At 45.3% G+C, this 20,286-nt stretch overlaps 2 long non-coding RNA genes across 2 annotated transcripts; one reads left to right on the top strand and one right to left on the bottom strand.

The window, feature by feature from the left end:
• Positions 1 to 12,336: 12,336 nt before the first annotated feature.
• Positions 12,337 to 15,533, bottom strand: LOC137854740 (uncharacterized). The gene is made up of 2 exons (XR_011095368.1): positions 15,431 to 15,533; positions 12,337 to 14,108 (listed from the first exon to the last, which is right to left on the bottom strand). It is a non-coding gene; the product is annotated as an uncharacterized lncRNA (long non-coding RNA).
• Positions 15,534 to 15,644: 111 nt separating this feature from the next.
• Positions 15,645 to 18,139, top strand: LOC137854741 (uncharacterized). Its single transcript, XR_011095369.1, has 2 exons — positions 15,645 to 16,458; positions 16,647 to 18,139. It is a non-coding gene; the product is annotated as an uncharacterized lncRNA (long non-coding RNA).
• Positions 18,140 to 20,286: the final 2,147 nt, after the last annotated feature.

Genomic DNA, 20,286 nt, shown 5'->3' with positions numbered 1-20,286 from the left:
AAAGCCAGGCTTGGGGGAGTTCCCTCTTCTCTCCTGCACTTCTCTGGGGATCTTCTCCTTTCTGCTCAACTTTCCCTGAACCCACGAGGAGCAGAATTGCCTTAAACCTTTTGACTTCTTGAGGTTGGCTGCCTCAGTTTCAACAAACCCCATTCTCATTTCTTCTGGAAATCAGGTATTTAATTAATCCAATGAATCGCTACCTTCACCAACTGTTTGTCAACTCTCCCTTCCGTATGAAATACAGGAATACATTTCGGAGAGGGGGCTCGCTGTTTTTGTTTTTGGCAGCTGGCTGAAGCTCTTCTTCCAGTAGCAACACGGAGCCGTGCGTGATGTGTTACAGCCACCTCTAAGCTCCCAGCCCGGGGATAGAAAGGCGGCGTTGGCTCAGCACACAGCATCACCACATGTGGAAAGCATAGATGGACGGCCACAAAGCCTTCTTGATTTAGGAGGTGGGATTTGCTGGCTTTTCGCTAAAGCTCTCCAATTTCCTCAGTGTCGTGCACTTGCTGTGATGAGCCCTGCCTTGCTTCTCACCACGGCGGAGCAATCCATGGCAGGGGACTGAAATTCCTCGGTCCATCGCAGTGCTGGGATTTGTCGCAGCGAGTTGAAGAGCGCGGCACAAAAGCGCAGCTTCATTTATTGCTGTGGAAAACCTACCCCTCTCTTTGCTCCAGAGATTTATGCTTCGAATGACTAAATTTTTCCCTGGCTTTACACGCCGTGCTATCCTGATCACAGTGCTTTCATTAATATTATTTTGGGTGAGTTTTACATATAGAAATAATTGTTTCACTTTGGTATTGTCCCACTTTGGTATTGGTATTTCACTTTTGGTATTGTCCGGGACCTGAGGAGGTCCCAGCCCAGCCCCTGCTCCAGCAGGGCCACCCAGAGCAGGGTGCCCAGCACCACGGCCAGGCGGCTGCTGAAGGTCCCCAAGGAGGAGACCCCACCACCTCGCTGGGCAGCCTGGGACACGACTTTCAGAAGAGATTTTTCAGATTCGAGATTTTTCAGAAGTCTGTCAGAGGCCTCACACTGACTGCTGCCCTTCTGCTAGAGTATTCCCTTATGGATAAGTGAGAGCTCTTGAAAAAGTTCTTTTAAGAAAAATCTCTAAAATGTAAAATGCCAGGTAACCTAAGCATACGCTAAGGAGACCACTCTTCCTGCAATGTGCAATAGTTTAGGTCCAGCTGATGTAAAAAGGAAAGGCCCGCTGTCTGACTGAAGATGGGAGGATTTGAGGTGTTCTGAGAATCAAACAACAGCTAAAAAATCTCTGTCATCTTTTACAGTGCATCTTTCAGTCAGCAATCTTTTAGAGGACAGCTAAATCATCTTCTCACATTCAGATTTTTTACAAAATCCCTAATAAAAAGTAATATGGGTATACATGTAACCTATATATAGGGTTACCATCGGATGCTGCACCGTCGGATGCTGCACTTTAGCCAGGAGCAATACCCTAGAAATATTTGCTGGTTTTATTTATTTATTTATTTATTTATTTATTTATTTATTTATTTATTTATTTATTTATGTTGTCTCTGTGTCTGTGCATGCAGCAAGGTTACGAACTGCCATGCAAGGTGTCTGCTTGAGAAGCGTGGCTATAAAAAACCCCTCGAGTCTACGGAGGACAATATGCTTAGCGCACGAAAATAAATACTCATGTAAAATTGATTGGGGGAAAAAAAAAATTAAAATAGGATAATTATAGTTATAAATCCACTGGAACAGTGGGATGCGAGGAGTGTGGTTTGATTAGATGATTTGCAAGTTGATTAGCGATCCTCATCTCTCCCTGCAGCGTTTAATTGTCCCTGCTGGTCTCACTCGGCCTGATGAGCGGCGGCAAGGCAGGATTCATCACCTCATCACACGGTGTTCGTGCAGGTGCTCGGGGAGGAAACCTGATGGCCACGATGAAAATTCACACCCTTCTCACAGCTTTCTCCACGAGGGATCTGCACGGTGCCAGCAGGATGTCAGTCATGCAAAAATGTTTCTCTCCAGCTTTCCAGCTGAGCAGGGAGGTGCCAGCACCCATCCAAGAGCTGGGGGATGCTGCTGAAACACGTCTGGTTTCCTAGCAACATCCTGGGTGAGAAAGGCAGCCCTGCAACGCGTGGAGTTGGAAAACAGAAAACAAAACCAAGAGGAGAAAGAGCGTTTTGCTGGAATTTCACATCGGTGTCATACACACGATTCGAAACACGAAATTTGAACCTCAGTGACATAGCAAATAGCTTAGCTCCAGCCATCAATAAAGGCCAGCAGTTATTATTAGTAAGTGGTGGTCTTGCCTTGCATTTCTGCACGCCGAGGCAGAAGCAGGATGATACCTCTGGAGGGGGCTGCCCGAGGGACAGCACCTGTGCTGTGTGTCCCACCGAGCTCCTGGACTCCCCATCGACACCAGCACCTTGATCTTTGCCATCTGGCAGTCCACCAGGGTCCCTGCTTACCCCAAAAAAACTCAACCCAAGCCTTGCATCTTCTGCTGATGTAACTCTGAGCGTTTGCAGAGCACGAGGCAGCTCTTGGCGCTGTGAATCAGTGCAGTAATGCCTACCTGGGAAGCGTTATTGCAGCAAGGTCCCCGCCTACAGCAGCGCTTTGCTGGGGCTGAGCTCACCACGAGCAGCGCTTTTAAAAGGCAGGCTGCAAAACCATTCAAAGGCAGGGTTGAGACACCCTGTCCTCTCAAAAATAATTGAAACTTGAGGTGTCTGACTTTTATGGCCTTGCTTGCCTCCCATGAACTGCTTCAAACAAAAGTCAGCAGCACCGCACGGGACAAAGCGCAGTGTGCAGCAGGGCTTTCACGCGAAGCGTTTCCCAAAGAGGTCCATCTAACCTAACTTCAGACACCTAAAGTTTAGTGAAGTTTGATGTAAGCCCCTTACACAGGTCATTCGTCACCTTCTGGAACAGAAAACCATGGTGCCTGGCTTCTCTGCACTGAATACAAAGGAAGCATAAGGCTTCAAACACCAGAATTGCCTTTTCTTTTGCCATAGTTGCCTGCCTTACAGTGACCATCAGTGACCACCAAATCTCCTCAGGCCTCTTGCCTCTCAACAGAACAATTCCAAGCTTATAGAAAAAAAATATAAATTAATAAATCATTTTTTAATGCATGTCCCTCTCCTTGAAAGGCTATCATTTTCTTATTCCTTTGGCCCTCAAAATCCTTCAGGTTTTTCTGAACTGTATTCTGATTCTTCTGTCTCGATCAGTGGCAATCATCCTTAGCATGGGCATACTTTTATGTCAGGCTCACTAATAAAAATAGTAAGCTGGTTCCAAGATCAGGCTGGTATTTTTTTAGTAGCTGCCTAAATAGCCTTTTCTACCCCATTAATTGTTTATCAGCCATTTCCATTTTAGCCAATCTTCACCTGCTTTGGATACGCTCCTCATTTAATGAATAGTTTCCAAAGTGACGTGACATGAAATGCTTTACTGAAAACAAGATGAGAAAAATAAATTAGGGGATTTTCCCTCCAAGAGTCAATTAAGCTTATCAGAGAAAGATACCAGGTTAGCGTTGGGTGACCTGCCTTTGATTAAACTAGGGTAAGTGATGCCCTCTTGTCTGCCTCTGCTGAGTGTTGAAATCAAACTAAACTAATGGAGTTTAGCTAGATCATAATTTTAATGCTTTCTAAAATGTAGAATCTACTCTTCTTCTCCATCACACATTCATGAGTTAACATATTTACTAGTTTCTGCAGGTCCTTGTGTTGGTTCTTTCAGGGTTGGGGGAAGAGGTGAGGCCATCCTCTCCATCTGAACAGGTCTTTGAGATCTGTTTCTGCTTCAGATGCTCGCTCCTTCCCATGAGTTATGCTGTCTTTGCCCCACAGGTCATTGTGCTTATTGAAAACTGAAGCAAAGTTTGCAAGTTTTCATTTAGATTTTGGCCCATGCCTAGGTTATCTTTAATCTCCACCCAATCATTACTGCAGGGCAGCCTCAAATTCCTTTTTTTTTTTTTTTTTTTCTATATATATTTATTTATATGGCTAAAGAACATTTTACAACGTGTTTTTAATTTCCTTTGCAAGGTCTAACACAGCTCAGCTTTTGGCAGATCTCACTTTCTCCCCACACTTTCTGACCTGCAATTTTCCATGTTAATCAGCCTTTTTTTTTTTTTTTTTTTTCCATTCCTTGCAGGCCCTGTGCTTACTCCTCATATCCTTCTCAAGTTGGATTGTCATCAGCTGGGTCTGGAGTTCTTCTCCGTGAGCTTTTTCTCCTTCCCGAAATGCAAACTGGAAATACATTTCTATATCTCTGACTTCAGGAATCTCTTTAGCAGTCAAGTCCCGAGCCTCCTCAGTCCAGTTGGCTTCTCTGCTTTGAAATTAAAAAAAAAAGCCAATCATGAAAACCCAGAAAAACGCACAGCATGGATTTGTTTATCTTTCCATTCAGCTTAACCAAAATCCTCCATGATCTACTTGATCAAGGCCTTTTTCTACAGCCCACTCTTCCGCAATGTCCACACGACATCTAAATTAGCCCTACCTCCTTCTCAGCACGTCTTGCTGAAAAACCATCAGCCGTCCAGCCCCAGTGACACCTGAGCTCAGTTTTATTATTAATACCATTTTTTCTTTGATCTACGTGTAGCTCCTGCATCCCACCACAAACACAGAGCAATATCCAAGCTGGTGGACCCCGACCTCACTCTACTCCCAAGCAAGTGTGGTTGTTTCGGTGCCTTGTGCTCACCTGGCACCCATCCCGTGAATACAGCTCTGTGTTTTCTCCTTGCTTTCCAGATTCCAGACTCTGCTGTGCTGTTTTCTCCCTCTTCCTCACTTATTGTGCTTTGCTTTTCTGATGAACTAAAGTGAGGTGAGACAACTTGAGTCTCTTCCAGCCTTAACCAGCAGTTTGACACTCCGTACATGAGCGCAGCTCAGCCACCGAAGACAATTTTCCTCCTGTGAAAGCTTTCCAGCACCTGAATGTGCTGAAACCATCCTTTCCAGCTCTGTCCTTGAGCTATTTGTTGGTTTTGTTAGCCTGACGTGCTTTTAGCCTTTCCTTGCTAGGAACCTGGAGACGTTAACTGCAGATCCCCCCAACTTCTTGAGCAGACAGAAGATGCTGCCTGCTTCACGTTTCGTGACACTACACAGAAAACAGTGCTGAATGAGGTTTTTTTTAGTCTCCCCTGCCAGAATAAAGACATCTTAAATTGCATGTGAGTATGATTTTCACTGGAGCGGCAAGCAAATAAAAGCAAGGCTCAGAGAAGAGGTGCGAGTTAAAACCAATCTCTGTCATCCTCATAAATATCTTCTATTTTTAATGTATTTCTGAAGCTTTGCAAAAGCAACTGCGTGCCATTGCTTTACATTACTGATAACTTCCTACCTGACGTGTTACATCCAAGGAGCTGTTCCCTTGTAGGTTGTGAATGTGACACGTACTCTTAAAATGTTAAAGGGTTGAAACTTACACTTTCAGTGGCTGCTTAAAAGTTTATATACTTCATTAACTATATATTCAGAAATGAGGAAGTTGCTCCAAATTAGTATAAATTGCCGAATATTTAAGATAGAATCGATACAGCCAGTCTTCCTAAGTTTCATATTAAACAATAAAAAGTATTAAGCGAACACTTTGTAGGACAGTTTCCTACACAAGGATTTCCAAGAGTCAGCATTTAGTGCCTTCTTTGATACACGTACGTTAATTTAATATGTATGCTTTGCCTACGAACATGAATAAGTCATTCCTTTTAATGTTTTCATTTGCATGTTTAATTTGAGTATGGGAATCGGTGGAAACGCACTTAAATGCTTATGCGAGTTTATTCACTTTGTTTGGAAAATTGGTGCGTGCAGCATGGGCTGGAAAGAAGTCATCTTAATGGGAAAGAAGGCTGTAATTTTCTCACATTGCACACGTACTGGACAAGCGGTCAAATCTGCGGGGGAGCCAGGATTTTCGAAGGCATTAGAATAGGATTTAAAATAACGTCAAGCCTATCTGCAGCAGCCTCTATGCAAATACGAATTAGCTAAATTTGCTAAGTTATGTAGTTCCTGGCCCAGCCCTGCTGTAGGGACTGCCGTGCCTTCTTGCATTGAAGCTAAGAGAAATGACAACACTCGTGGAGGCAGGGCTGAGGCTTTTATCGGCATTTTGTCTCTCAGTTACAAGATCTTGATTTTTGCTCTGCAGTTCTTTGGAGGTGCCCCTCCACAGGAACTTGAGGGTTTCTTTAAAAGCTTCTTGAAGAAGCCTCAGAATTTCTGTAGCTGGTATTTCTGAACAAGCCTGTTATTAGCAGCCTGCATTAGAAGAAGCGTATCATTTACTATTACATTATAAAACATGATCAGAAACCGTAAGGAACACCTATCATTTTTTATGACACCAAGGAAGGTCTGTGGATGCGCAGATTACAGGAATAGGAAGGGGAGGGGTTGCTCTTATTTCTGTGGCAATACCCCAGGGATATTTTAATGCATTTTTTTTCCCTAAGAGCTTCATGGAGCTCTTACAAGTGATGCGATGCTGCCTTGCACTGGTCCTCACCATTCACATTAAAAAGGGGATTCGTGTGCTGGGGGCTCCTGAGGGTGAAAGCACTGGCTCCTTGTGCTGGCCTCTGCAACTATTCCTCCTTGCTTGGTAGCCTGAGACATCTGTTTTGGTCATTCCCTTCTGTCCCTTCATATCCAGGGCTTCCTCCTTGGCTTCCTCTTTGTTTCATACCCCATCAGGATCCCCCCTGCCCCTCTCACCCTGCCATGGCTTCAGACCAGCTTCCCACTGAGCAGCCCATGCCCAGATCTTCTGCCCCACCTGCCCCAAAACTCCTTTGTCAAAAGCGAGACCATTGCCAGCTACCCATGTTCTGCAGGAACCCAAATCATCGCCCCACAATAAAATGTTCAATTAATTTTCATTCAGATTTTCAGCGGGTTTCCCTTCAGCAGGCCCTGGATGGAGGCTGCAGGCTTCCAAGGCTCCCTGAAATCAGGATCCTTCAAAATTCAAGCTACTTTTAGCTGCTTTGCAAAGAAATGCCCCAGAGAAATGGTGCCCACAGCCTGTACCTAAGGAAGCTTCTTCTGCAGCAGCAGGGCTCCCTTTGGATCTTCTGTCTTTCTTGTTTAATCCGTGACTTCGGTGATGGAGCACTAATTCTGTACCATCACGTTTGTGGGCCTTCAGGATTCAAGGCACCTTGCCTTCATTACAGCAGAACGGCCCCAAAAGCTTGTATTTTCTCGATTATATTAAAAAGCATGATATAATTTCCACATTACTTTGGAAAAATCTACAAAAGCTTGGTTTCTATTTTGTATTTTTATTATTATTATTGGTGGTGTTATTTTTTTTTTTTCCTGTTGGATCCCAATCTTTGGAAAATAAAAGATGACATCTTACGTTTTCCTATATAACTTTTGTTACCCTATAAAACATTGGATAACTTTTGTAATCCAATATAATATCCTACATAATGTCCAACCTTCTCCTCTTTTGAAGGTGAGTGCTCCCACCATTACATTAGTTAAAGCTATTTTACTGAAACAAGAACTGCAAAAGCCCAGCCTTAGGTGGCTCAGGCTACAGAAGAACTCAGGCTGGGTTTTGTCTTTGTTCCCCTTTGCCCCTCACTCAGATAAACGTACAGAAATGCAGAGACAAAGCCAACATTTCAGTGAAGACCAAACTGTAAAATTACACGTAACAAATAGCTTTTCCTATAAAGTACAAAAACAGGAATGCAATTCAACCTGAAGTGGGAAGTGGGGGTCATGTCTGATGGCATTAGAAAGGGAAAATACCATCAGGAATTAGCAGCAGGTCACTGGTATGAGGGACACGTGCAGTCAGGTGTATCACAGTGCTGGTACTCGGAGGCTGAGGCAGGACTCGTGTCGCTGGTTTTTAACCACCTGAAGCTGCACGGAGGAGAAAATGGAGCTGAAAGAAGGAGACCTGCTGGAGGTGGCTGCTCTAACGCAGGGCGAATGCTCCCTCTGGAGGTGCTCAGCCCTGCGGGACGTGCAGCTGGGTTAAGCGTGGCTGCTGCTTGCTGGAGGTACCGGGAACTACCAAAGATGACCAGAAAAAAACTAAATTTTGAACAGAACTGAGTATCCTGAGTGGGAAGGGACCAACAAGGAGCAAGAGACTGGAGAAAGTCTGTGAGGAGGGGCTGAGAGCTGGGGCTGCTCCGCCTGGAGGAGAGGAGGCCCAGGGGGATCCCACCGGGGCCTGCCAGTGCTGGGAGGACAGGGCCAGGCTCTGCCCAGTGCTGCCCAGTGCCAGGACAAGAGGCTGTGGGCACAAACTGGAGCAGAGAAGGTTTCATCTGAACACCAGGAGCCCTCCTGTGCTGTGTGGGTGCTGGGGCCCTGGCCCAAGCAGCAGGGAGGGTTTGTGCCTGTGCTCATGGGACAGACACCACGCAGCCAGCAGGGCCGGGCTGTGCAGAGCAGATCACAAGGAGAAGCTTGCACTAACAAACCCGGCAGCTAAAGGCAGAGAGAAATAAATAAGATGAAAGTGTGTTCCTCCCCGCTACGGCTCTGTTGTGGTTCACGAAATTAGCCCAAAGCACTTTCCACATGATTTCCAACACTCCTGAACACTTCCAAATTATTTGCTCTGCGTGGTTTATTTATTTATTTTTATTTGTTTTAATTATTTTTCTTTCTTTTTTTTTTTTTTTTTTATTTATTTACTGAGAAAAAAAAATCCTTCTGTATTTTCTGAAAAAATAGCAATGAGAGCAGTGATGCACCCTTCTGGTTAATGGGAAGCCACAGCTCTCCCTCTTCCTAAACGCTGCCCATGCTGTCCTTGCGGGTGCTGGAGACCCCCAGCCCATGCAGCCCCTCTCCTTGGGTCACGCACAGATGTGCCAGCATCTAACACAGCGGGGAAGTCAAATCGTGGCCAGGACTGATGTAAAAGCACCATGCCTCCAGAGAGGACAAAGCCTATGTAAAATCACCTCTGGTTCGCTGTGGCGGTTGGGATGACACAGGAAAGACGGCGTGATATTTCTGGCTGCTCTTTTATCACCAGCTTGCTGATTGCTGTGACTGACCCTTCCCTCCTCTGTGCTCTTTTTGGGGTGGGTGTGCGGTCGTCATCCCGCAGCGCTCGGTCACCTGCAGTGCCTGGGTGCTCTGGCAGGGGCAGCGGGACAAAATGAATCCCCGAACACAGACAACGTTAACACCCGCCGCTCTTTGTTGTTGTTATTGCTGTTATTCCAAAAGTAAGGATATTTGTCGGTAGATAAATTGGTCTTTTTTTAGCCAGGACTGGAGTTTCCATGGTGAGGCCGGCCAGCACCGGTTTCCTCTGCAGAGCAGAGCATATCCTTTACCGGCAAAAACACGCTCCTGGGCCGGCTGGGAGGAAGTGTCATTGTCCAAGACCTATTATATTTTTAAGGGTTCTGCATCCTCAAAGAAATATTTTTAACCTGAAAGGAATATTTATACTGTCCAGTGAGAACAGCTTGCCAGGTTATTTTTAGTCTGGCTTGTGTGTTGGCTTTATCTCCGCATTGCTTTGTCCTTATTTATCTTCTTTTACAAACATTTCAGGGAAAATGAAACCAAAGGTAATAGATTAAACTAATTCCTGGGATTAATCTACTGGCAGGAGCAAAGTGTCACCAGGGAGAGATTCGATCTGCCATAGTCAAGAAAAATACTGATCATCCATCAGATACTCGGTATGTGGGCTAGAAAACGAGAAGCCTTCTTATTTGAAACCAGGCACCTCGGAGCAGGAATTAATAAAAAGCTGATTATAAAACCTTATGCTGTGCTTTTGGAGCAGAGCTCGGTCGGTGTGCTCGGCCCCATCCCTCGACCAGCGCCGTTAAAGCCCCAGAGTTACGGCACCGCCAGCCGGGTGCGAGACCACAGGCAGAACCAAAAGGCAGGGGGGATTATGCAAGTAACAAGTTAAAGAACTTTGTTTATTTTTTCCCTTAGGCCTGGTTATCTTAATAAACCGGCGTTTTGCTGATGCTAAGTGTGCAAGGCCTTGCTTTTTTTTTTTTTTTTCTCCACGTGAGCAGGGCTTGCTGAAGTCAGCATGACTGCAGCGCCTGTATTTCGGTGTTTTGCTCAACTGGGGGGTGTCTTACAGTGCTTATCTGTTCCAGCTTCCTCGCCCTCCTTCCCTTGCTGCTTCCCCGAGGGAAAGAGGTGACCGTGATGGATGGATTTTGCATCGTTAGCAGTCGGTTATAACTACCTTCTACCCCCAGACTGAGCAGCACCGATGTTGCCACAGAAAAATGAGAATGAATGACTCATCTGTTAATTATGCCTTTGTTGCACACATTTTTGCTTACCGTCTGAAGGAACTGAGCACCCTTTGCTCCCACTGATGAAACACCCTTGAAAATCTGACCGCTGGATGATGCAGGGGCACTGGCACTGGAGATGCTGCACGTGGATCTGCTCAGTGGTGCTGAGCTCCCTAGCTCAGATCTGCAGTTCTGCTCCTGGCAAGTCTGAAAAGTCCTGCTCAGATACATCCTGAGCAGTGACAAATGTCGGCACACAACAGCTCTGTGGTATTTATTTAAAAAAAAAAATCACACACACACACAAAAAAATAAGTATGAAGAGAAAGTTTAGATAAAATCACTCAGACTGGAAATTCCAAGCCTTCCCTTCAAATTGTGATATTAAATCTTGTATCCTTTCCTTCCAGAGCAAGGAATTCAGCAAAGCAGACGTGCAGATGGTATAAAATACGATCTTGAATTTGTCTATCTGCACGAACAGGAAAGTTTTGGCTAAAAAGCATCAAGCAGGTGTTTTTCATCAAACACAATTGACAAATATCTGTAGACACATGGAGGTGCTTCCAGAAAGAGAGAAAGAGCTGCTCTGGCCAGCTTTGGAAATGGGCTCAGACCTTCCCTAAGACCAGGTGCAAAGCCTAACACCTAATCCAAAGCAGGACTCCAGGCTTTGGGTGGGATTCAACTGCTGAAGTTTCATGTTGTGGTTCACATGTGCAATATTAGCAGTGGTGCTGAGCAGGGGAATAGTTTTGTTGTCACTTTAGGGTCTCTAACTTGCTCCCAGGGAACAACATGATGAGCAACAACAGGTCACTCCAAAGGGTCACATGAAAAACTTTGTATTTTGCTTAACTTTTTGTTGGTTTTACTGATGTATGATAGCCCATGGTGTGTAAGGAGAAGGAAAAGCATGGGGTCAGAGCTCTCAGCCCTCTGTTATCCCCATCCTGCAGTAACTCCTTTAACCTTTCAGCTTCTCCAGCATAATTATGCTTAGCCAAGGGGTCTTGAGACGGATTAATTAGCTAAGGTTTGTAGACAGCTTTGAAGATGTCTAACACCATAAGTGCTGCTGATTATTAATGTATATTATTGCAGGCTGCATGTACTATGGGATTATGTATTATGTGATATTGTGCAATTGGAGAGGAAAAAGAGACGAGGAACATCCCTAGGGAGCCTGACTGGTGTGTATTTCTAAACACAGTTCCTTCTCCATCTCAGTGTTATGTTGCCTTTAAATACCTTTCTCAAGACCCTAAAGACTTGCTGCAAAGTTATCAGATATCCCCCTATGCAAACTTCTAAGAAAGAGCATAATTTGGCATTTAGTATTTCCATTAGTTTCTTGGCTTTGCAACAACGATGGCCACAGCTGCCAAAACCACAGCAACTTTTAGCCAAAACCAGTTAGTTTCAACTTTCAGCTGAACCAGTTTCTCCATCCAGCTGCCCACGTGGCCTCACAAGCGATGGCCCCAGAACAAAATAGACAAAAATTGCAGCAGGGCTCAGGGTGAGCACGTGCTACCTTGTCCTGCAGCCACCTGCCCCAGTACAGCATCCTTGGGGCAAAACAATTCCTCTGAACAATTTCACCTTCTACTCTTCTAAAAATTTTCAGAGCTGAAGCAGAAACAACCCAATGGTGTCCTGGCACAAACCACCTACCCTTTTCTCTAACAGCTCTTTCACTCATTGCATGAAAAAAAAAATAAATAAATCACTCCTTGAGTATGAAGGATTAACTCACTTGCAATCGTTGTGAAATATGATTTATACTACTTGTGAGTTGTTGTTTATGCATCATGAAATATTTTAATATTATAAATATTTGTTGGTTAGTAATTTATTTATGACTGCTGTAGTAAATGTGAATTGTCTCCTTTCAAGCTATTATACTTCTGGTATCTCATAGAGCTGTGACAGAGACACAACTAAATATTTTATCTCAGCCAAATTGTGATGCCTTTGACCTTGGTTATACAGTGCCAATATGATGTGAGCTCACTCTTATTTAAATCATGGTAAGAGCCTCCACATTACTGCATACCAAGGGCAATAGGGCGCACCTTCTTCAGAGAGCTGTGATCATCTCTGCCTTCACTCATGCCTTTCTGAGAATCATTTCTTCCATGTGATCTTCATGTGCACCACTTGTATGAATTGCACTTTCATCTGCCATGATTCCTCTGAAGGGCCTTGTGCCACATCTTCTCCCTCTTCTCAGGTTGCAGAAGAACCCAGTTTGTGTCTCCTGCTGCATTAAGTCTATGTTTAGCACTTAAAAACTGAACCTGGGATGAGTAATCTGGTGGTACAGTGAATGATTTCTCCTCTGGATGGTTTCCCCTGGCCAGAAGGATGTGTCCACCTAAAGGCAAAAGCTCTCTCACGCAACGCTGTGCCCTCCTGCCCTGTGTCTGCATCCCTGGCAAGTCTGGTGGAAACATTTCAGTAAAACAGCAGGTTAGGTTCTGGGGACCTCCAAACCCACCCGAATAGTGTCTGAAGGTGTATTTCTGACAAACCCGACAGTCCCCAGCTTTCACCTGCACTGGCTGCAGCTGGGCATCGCTGCCTGCTAGGGAACCTGCTCCCTGGCACAGGCCACAATGTGAGGCCCATCCCGCAGTGCTGTGCCCAGTCCTGGGCTCCCTGGTACAGGAGAGACCTGGGCATAGTCAAGGGAGTCCAGTGAAGGGCTAGGAAGATGGTGAAGGGGCTGGAGCACCTCTCCTGTGAGGAGGGCTGAGAGCTGGGGCTGCTCCGCCTGGAGGAGAGGAGGCCCAGGGGGATCCCACCAGGGCCTGCCAGTGCTGGGAGGACAGGGCCAGGCTCTGCCCAGTGCCAGGACAAGAGGCTGTGGGCACAAACTGGAACCCAAGAGGCTCTGTCTGAACATCACAAAGCACTTTGTTAACATGGGGGTGCTGGGGCCCTGGCCCAGGCTGCCCAGCGAGGCGGGGGGGGGTCTCCTCCTTGGGGACCTTCAGCACCGCCTGGCCGTGGTGCTGGGCACCCTGCTCTGGGTGGCCCTGCTGGAGCAGGGGCTGGGCCAGGGGTCTCTGGAGATCCCTGCACACCCCAACCCTCCTGCATGATCCCGTGGAAAGCAGAAAGGAGCAGCTCCTTACAGACGAGGCCTTGGAAGCTCCCACACTAATAAAGAGATGGAAAATGCTCTGCTGGAAGGAAGATGATTTTCTGTGCCAAAGCTCTGCATATTCATAAACTTTTCACATCCATTCAGCTTTTTTTCTTTCTTTCTTTCTTCCTGCATTTCTGCACCAGGTGGTGCACAAACTTGAGAAGGCTGGATCGTTCAGGCAGGCTGTTTCCAACAAGGAAAATACTACTCACGGTAAAACCAGCTAACAAATCTGAAATATTCCCATTTTTGGCGTGCTGCAAACCACAAATACCAACAGGAGGACATCTGCAATCTCCAGTCGATGGGCCATATCCCGTGAGAAGGGGCAGACACACAGGAGCATATTGTTCTTCGAGATACAACTCGCTATAAACTAATTTTACTCTTACTGCTTTTTTTTCACTGCATTTACAGTTTAACTCCCTCGGGGGCAGAGAGGAAAATGTATGCGAGTGCTGCTTGCTGTGTGTAATTTTACTTATTCCGGCTACAAATTATTCATAAAGCACAAAAATAATTGTATTACTCCCCTCTTCCTCCTCTGTGGTTCCCAGCCTCTCAGAGAGTCGCTTTGTCGAGATTAATCCTTTCTGTTTATCTCAGGAGGAGTCACTGTGCACAAATAAATAAGCCATTAGGAAAAACACAGACATAATAGAAATTGGGGACAAAAAGGCTGTCTGGCAGAATGCTGACTCTCTCCCTTCCTGTGATGGGTTCTTGTGTTTTAGTGGTATTACCCCATCCAGTTTTAAATGTCCCAAATGACAACATTTCTACATTTTTTCCTGAGATATTACTGTATAAAAGTCCCGTTTCCCCAATAGGGAATTAACCCTATTCACTTTTAAAGCCTTTCTGATTATAATATTTCTCCTGGAAGACAGGACATAAGATTTTAAAAAGACCTCTGGGCTCCTTATGTCACTTCTGTTGAAAACGACCATTTGTTCATGTATTTTTACAGCTCTATCTTAAAACTCATCCTCTTGTTCCCCACACTGAAGGGCTGTGATACAAATGGTTTTGTTCCAGACCTGTGCAGCAGGGTTTTGTGTTAGTGGGAAGAGTCCTAAACACCTCACTATGAAACCTCTAGCCTTAACTGTTGGAGATATATATTTATGGTTCAGGAAGTTTAAGAAGTTGTATTTTGACCTGACAGCTTCTGGTGTATATAAAACAAGCCCCAGCACAGCCAGATCCCCCAACCTTTTGCCTACGCACAATGTGACGGTCTTTGATGGAGGAGGAAAGTTCTCACCACAAATTTAATGGAAGTGGAAAAAAAAAAAAAAGAAAGTTCTTTCTGCCCCTTGCCTGCCTCCTTCAGGTCCTTAATATTGAAACGGGAGGAGAGGAGATAATCAAGCACCAGCTAAGGAAAGAAGAGCAGGTGGATGGAAAAGCCATCAAAGTTCTCCCAAGATCTCTCCTCTCATTGCTCTGGCCCTGTGAGCTGATGGCTTGAAGCTTTGTACCTGATCTCAGCGTCTGAGCTGGATGTGCCCTGGTTATCAGAGAACATCACAGAGTTACTGGTGCAGGCAGTGCATCCCCATCACTGCGTTTCTGGAAGCTACAGAAAAGCAGAAGTAGCCTGCAGTGAGCAGTGAAAGGCAGGGCTGGTGGAGGACTCCTGGCAGCAAAAGGCAGAAGGCAGCTTCAGCAGAAAAGCGAAGTATTTGAATGTGTGTAGGCCTGAATTAAGTACTAGTTTTAAGATAAGCTGATGAGATTGTTACGAGAGTGAGTTATTCAGAATTTGCATATAAGCAATTTCACCATATAAACAATAACATTTTGGGTATTCAAATACCTGATTTACAGACTTAGATACATAAATGTCTTGCAAATTTTCAGTGAAACAAGCATCAGGCTTCCAGTGTGCTGCCCCTTCTCCAGTGCCCCCTACGACTTGGATGAGGACTCACCTACGCTCCCACGTTGTCAAGGGAAACGTCGCTGATCGGCAGCTTCTCTGTGCTGCCAAGATCACAAAGTCACAACCCCCTTAGAAATTAAATGGGTTGAAACCCGTGGGAGAAGGATTAATAAACAAGCAGGAGATCTGATGAGGGCAATGTGTACGTGACGAGGTGATCAATGGCCACAGCTGATTGATCTTGGTGGAAGGACTCCTCCTGCTCTCTAACAGGGGAAGCGGTCCCAACACCCACCAGCAGACCTTCATCCCAGAGACAAACCTCTTTCACCAGGAGAGTAGCGCAGAGCTGGGGTGGGTTTTTAGGCAGAGACAGGTCTCTGTCCTTGGAGGTCCTCCTTCCTGGAGGTTTCCAAACGGAGCTAAGGAAAGCAGTGGCTGCCTTGCTCTACCCCTTGTGGCACATCCAATCTGAGCCGCAAGTTGGACCAGAGAGCCCCAACCAAAATACCTTTGGTACAGTGAGTCTGAAAAATCACCCAGGGTGATTTTAGGGGAAGGGTGATTTTAGGGATTTTTTGCTTAGGGGAAGGTTTCAGGAAATCCCAGGTCAGTCCAAACAAAGGTTTCCTTGAAGCAGCTTCAGAGAGTGAAATTTGAGGTTCCCAACCCCAGATCTCTAGCTCAAACCCTAGCTGGCCTTCCAGCCACTGCATCCAACTCTAGAGGGGGAGACAAGACAAGCAGATGATGAGAAGCATTCAACAGCATCCTCTCAAAACATTTTGCTCCCTTTCTGTTTTCTCTCTGTTACACTTGAGCAGTTTCTGATGCCATTTGCACTCTGCATGCTGCTGAGGTATATATGTCCTCACTTTCATAAAAGGGCAAGCGTCCAACTGGAATTATATCCACTTTTTATATGAAGAAAATACATTTGTCCCCAGCATGCTGAAAGTTGCTGAACATCTTTTGAGTGCTGCAAAGCCTCAGCTTTCATTTACTTTGAGAGAAGTGGCTGACACACCACACACCGTAGGATGTTTTCCTGCTGGGCCTATGCAAAGAGGAGCTCGGGTAATTATTAAAATCTTAATTTCAGCTGTCAGTAATAATTTCAGTCCTGCTTTTCAGAGGAGCCGGAGCCACGTGTCTGACAGAAGGCTTTGGGCTCCAGATGCCTTGGTATGTTAAAGTCATCTGAGACACAAAAGCAGCATTTTACAGTTCTGGTGCTTCAAAAACAGCCTTTCCTGGTGTTTCAGGCACTCATTTGTTGTCTCTCGGATCTGGATTTAATGGCACCCTCAGACTGCAGTCACACTGCATACCTGGAGGCAACACCATCCATCGCTGCGGGGCTGGTGCTGGAGCATGGGGCCCACTGTGCCCCTCTCCTCCCAAAACACCCCCGTGCTTCGTTTTCAACCAAGGAGCAAGGAGAAATCTGTACGTTAAGTACTGAGAAGTGAGTAACCTGCTGCCATTGCCCCGGGGTTGCAGCCCCTTTCAATGTCCTCGTATTTGATATCTGCCCCCAGTGTGCAGACCAAAAGAGCTATTTGTAAATCTCGACTGCTTTTTAAAATGGAGGTGTCCAGGTCTTCCTGAACTGACTTATTTCACGTTGCTCAGCCCCACCGCTCTGTTTTAAATGTAGTATCTTAAATCTCTCAGGAATATCTTGAATTTAATATGTGAAATTTCTCAAGAGCAGTTAGGCCAATTGCTTCCTGCTACAAACTCCCCATTTCCACAGGAAAAGACTTCTGTTACGCCAAACTCAGAATGACGTTTCGCAGCTGGCTGTCCCCAGCAGTGCAGCTTTATGGTGGGCTTGGTTTGGGGAGCTCAATCCTTTTGCTAAGAGCTTCAGCCCCATGTGTGTCCGTGGGGAAATACCGGTGAGGAAGGGGCAGCAGTGGCTGGGTGAGTGATGGGAAGGCTGCGAGGCAGCCCGACCACTCGCTATGAAGATATGCTGATAGATTTATTATATTTATACTTGGAGTTATCTTACCGTGAAGCAAACACAAGCATCCACCACCACGTAAAGCTATGTGACTTCGTTATATTTGATCCGTTTTCCACTTGCGTTGCAGTGGAAAGCACAGGTAGCAAAAGCACCAGCTTTTTGGGGGGACTTTATTTCTTCCCAGTGTCTCAGCAGTCTCACACAAGCTGTCTAACCCTCTGCGTGAAACACCCTTCAGTTTTGCAGAATCAATCCAGAATTCAGCAGCACACACCCCAAGCTTTTATTATTATTTACATTTTTATAGCGCACAGACGCAGATAATAGGCATTGAAGTATTCAAGGTAAATAATGCGCTTTAAAATCTTTGTAAAAAAAAAAAAAAAACACGCCGCAAAACAGTCTGGTTAGCAGACACTACCTAGGCATTCGAAGCCTAATTATATTCTTAGTCAATTCTGATTTACATTTAAATTACAAATTGTGTTTTGCTAGCGTTAATTTACAATGCTCCTTAAAAAAAAAAAAAAAATACATATTCCATGGTACATGAATAATAATTCGAAGCAGTCAGATCTGGCTGGGTTGCTATGATCTCTCGATAGTGGGTGCTGAATATTAATATTTCTAGAAAGTTTTCTCCATTTCGGCGTAGCGTTTCTCAAGCCCTGCGCATTGTAATTCAGCCAGCCCTCCGTGGTGCAGCCGGTTGCCATAGGATTTGCAGCACAATCTGCCTGCACATGCATTTTTTAGAAGACTGCAGCGTGGAAAAAAGGCCCTGGAACATGGACACTCGTCACAGGGCCGGAACAAGGAGCTTTCTATGAATCACCGCCGGCTGTGGCCGAGCTAAATGTCAAGAACTGAGCGGGACAGATTCACACCAGTATGGGCCGGGAGGTTTTCGAGGAAAAGCAGGAGGGGAGCAGAGGGTTGGTCGCAGCCCTGGTGCAGTGTGTTAGGGTACATTTTGCTCCAAGACTTTTTGCTTAAATGTTTTTTCTTGCTCAAAACCTTTTTTTTTTAAAGATCATGAGCAATATGATTTCAGTTTTGTTTTCCCAGAAAGCTTCTTTTTTAATTTTTTTCTTTTTCTTTTTCTTTTCTTTTTCTTTTTCTTTTCTTTTTCCTTTTCTTTTTCTTTTTCTTTTTCTTTTTCTTTTTCTTTTTCTTTTTCTTTTTCTTTTTCTTTTTCTTTTTCTTTTTCTTTTTCTTTTTCTCTTTCTCTTTCTTTTTCTTTTTCTTTTCTTTTTCTTTCTTTTTCTCATCCTTTTCCTTTTCCTTTTCCTTTTCCTTTTCCTTTTCCTTTCCCTTTCCCTTTCCCTTTCCCTTTCCCTTTCCCTTTCCCTTTCCCTTTTCCTTTTCCTTTTCCTTTCTCTTTTCCTTTCTCTTTTTCTTTTCTTTTTTTTTTTTTTTTTCCTGGAAAAGGGTTGCCTTGTAAACATTGCGACAAATTCACCTGGATCATATCACACTCAGGTTATTTGATTTCAGCTCCCTGAGACACAATTTGCTGCAGAAAGGGCTCGTATATAATGTGTGCTTTAAAGACTTCAAAGAAAACCCTCAAAACAGAGGGCTTACCTGCTTTTAAAATCCTTTTCTTTCCCAGTATAGCTGAGGGAGAAAAAATAAGTGTTAGCAGCTTTCCAGGGATAAGCCAACAACAAATCCTGGAGGCAGCTAGCCAAGAAACTGGCTCCAAAGTAAAGCAAATGAGGCTGAAATGATGGAAAAGGAGTTATTTTCAAAGTGTTTTGTCTGAGTTATCTTTGTTTGGAAAGGTTTTATTTCTTGTATTATTTCCAGTTTTATTTCTTGACCCACGAGGCAGGACGTTAGGGTGCGTGGAAATCCGTGTCCCTGCTCTGGGAGGGGGCAAGCACACGGCCTCAGCCCTGTCAGGCAGCAAAAGGATGTGATTCGGGAAAAAAAGGGAGCATAACGTTGCGTGCACAAGGTATTGCACAGTGACTTTGCTCAGGTCTTTAAACTAGTTAAATCAGGGATCTTTATAAATCTTCATTTTCCAATCAAGCAAGTGCCTTTCCAGGACTCTCTCTGCAGAGTAAGTCCGATGATCTTGCCCAGGGTATGAACAGCATTGCCATGAGCACAGTAAACCTCGCATTTGTAGATGTAATTTTTTATAATTTCATTATTTTTTAAAACCCTTTTCAGCTCGTTAAAGTCACGCTATTCATAGGCTCGTGAATATAACCACGGCGCCCTGTCCCAGGACGGATGGAGGAGGGACTCCCTTTGGTCCCGTTTTGCTAATTAGAAACCCTTTAGCTTCAGTCCCACTGTCCAGCCCCGTGATTCAGGAGGAGGATCTAAGGTTGCTCATCCATCACTAATGCAACAGCCCTAATGGCCGTAGCATGCAGGATGACACTAATGTGAAGGCAGGGGAAGCTACAGATCGGTGTCAGCACCGCTGCTGCTGATGGATGGAGGCACTTGGTTGCCTGGGAATGGGCAGTGAGCTGCCTCCACGCTGCCTTCAGCACATCCTTGGGGCTGCACAGCCCAAAAAGCACCATGTGTTGGTAGAGGAACCATAACTGTGAGTGTCTGCACGTGGTAGTTCAGCGTCTCTTATGGCTCTGGACCTGGCAAAGCCCCTGACTCCTTCAGCCACAACCCATACAGGAGCAAAAACACGACAGGATCTCTTCAGAGGTCTTCAGGTCTCCAGGGGAGTGCTTTTGGATGCCCCATCCCTGGAGGTGCTCAAGGCCAGGCTGGATGGGGCTTTGGGCAGCCTGGGCTGGTGGGAGGTGTCCCTGCCCACCAGCTTCTCCCCCGTTCAGACTTTCCAAGTGACAAGTCCAGCGCAGCTGGGCCCCACCAAGCCCCCCTCTCCTTCTCCTTCTCCCTGAGGTGCTTTTTTCAGCCCCTGCACCTGTCTCCAAAGCAACTAC

The sequence above is a fragment of the Anas acuta genome, chromosome 3 (genome assembly GCF_963932015.1).
Source record: "Anas acuta chromosome 3, bAnaAcu1.1, whole genome shotgun sequence".
Lineage (NCBI taxonomy): Eukaryota > Metazoa > Chordata > Aves > Anseriformes > Anatidae > Anas > Anas acuta.
Note: the sequence above shows the minus strand (reverse complement) of the source record. Positions and strands in the feature narration are given on the sequence as shown.